This window comes from Nuphar pumila, chromosome 17, assembly GCF_984573655.1.
Source record: "Nuphar pumila chromosome 17, dmNupPumi1.hap1.1, whole genome shotgun sequence".
Classification (NCBI taxonomy): Eukaryota; Viridiplantae; Streptophyta; class Magnoliopsida; order Nymphaeales; family Nymphaeaceae; genus Nuphar; species Nuphar pumila.
In genome coordinates this window covers 30007444-30009320 of record NC_143265.1, presented here as the reverse complement: position 1 = coordinate 30009320, position 1877 = coordinate 30007444, and positions in this window count along the sequence as shown.

Below are 1877 nucleotides of genomic sequence, written 5' to 3'. Positions count from 1 at the left end.
CCCACTTGGCTTTTTTCCTTGCCATCATTTTCTAAAATCATGCGGAACCTCCCATTTGATTGTGATCGCTGAAGATTTTGTAATGACTGCGCATGAAAACATTTGTCACTCCTGTAAAGGACTATGGATTCATGTAAGATTGAAAAGAACCTGCGGATATTTTTCGTTTCAATTACTCCCTAACAAGCCATGCAGCCTTAAAGCAAAGATTGTATTTTGGCATAAGGTGGCACACTGGCATAGAATGGAGAGCAGATCAGGTGATCCGTACATCTTCACTGTCCATTGCTTCATCCCACGAGGACCCCACGGTCATTATGCAAATTTTGAACGGTGAGGATGCCAAATCACTTTCCTTAAAGTGACTTGGCAGATCTCCTGATCTGCTGCCCATAGAATGCTGTTCAACTTGAAAACAATTGCAGACTTCAGATAATCACATCACACTGTTGATGAAATGTGATCAAGATCCAACCACTCATGGTGTAATACTTGTAAATTTTATCAGATAAATAAACTTAAAATTTATGTCCTTAGGCTGGTATGAGGATATTTTATTGTTTTAATTGTTTATTCGTACCTGGATCTTGGATATCTTATTTGGATCTTCAATGTTGGATTCTTAGTATCCTGTTCGGATCTTCAATATTCTATTTGAATCTTAAATAACGGACCACGAACATTTTAATTGGATAACCAATAAGGAATTTAGGCAAATGGATCAGATTTTTGATATTGGATCTTCAATATTAGGGTTATATTGGATACTAGATCCAGGAAGAATTTAGTAGATCCACGAAGTTTAAATTAAATGTTAATGAGATTTTTTTTTTATTTTTGTACCTATAATACTTTATTGGGATCCGTAATAGCTTAGGCGATGTTTGGATCCACATCACACTATTTGGATCTTGGATATCGAATCTTTAAATTTTAATGTTAATTTTACATTGGTAATACTCGGGTTCAGTTAAAACTCTACTTGAATCTAAAATAAGATCATTAGGGATCCATGATAACGTATTTGGATCCATAGTAATTTAACTTGAGTCCATATTCAAAGTTTTAAAATATTAGTACTTTAAAAACTTAAAGAAGATCTGGATCCACGAATGGACCTGAATAGGCTAAGTGCGGATCCACAAAAGATTTGGGTTGCGGGTCACGAGTGTGGCCAAACCCAAGCCCGTGCCCGATAGGGGGCTATAATAATAATAATATAATATATATGATACTAATAGTTTGGATCCGTATGGGTCCAACCCATGGACCCAAACAACCAAAGAATCATAGGTGGATCACAGGTCGCGAACCCGATCAACCCACGCCCCGCACCTCACCGTGCGTTAAGTAACAAAAAAAAGGTCCTTACTCGATAAAATGGGCGTTAGGGTTCTGAGAGAGGGGAGCCAGGGGAAGGGAGGGAGGTAACCGACCTCCTTTCGTTTCAGGGCCACCCTCCCTATTTAGTTCCCTCCCACGTTCTCTTTCTCTCACTCCCTCTCATCCTCCCTTTCACGGCAGAGGAGCGTGTGTGGTTAGCTGCACCTCCAACCATGGCGTCTCAGATGAGAGGCACCGAACATGTAGGGGTTTACTGTTATTTTTTGGGATACCATGTGTTCGAGCGTGTAAGGTGTGTGTCCTCTATGATTTGGGCGTACACACTCATGTATAAATGTACAGTGAGTTGTTGTAGAACCCAAATCACAAAGTGGGGTTTTAATGGCTGCTGGTTTCAGCTGCTATGAACTCCAAATAAAAAAAAGGGGTTCTTGGATATACACCGATTTGGAGGATTTGGTATTCCTGATTATTGAAGACAGTATTCAATCATAGATTTACCTAAGTGGAGCTAGTAGATTTATGATGCCTAT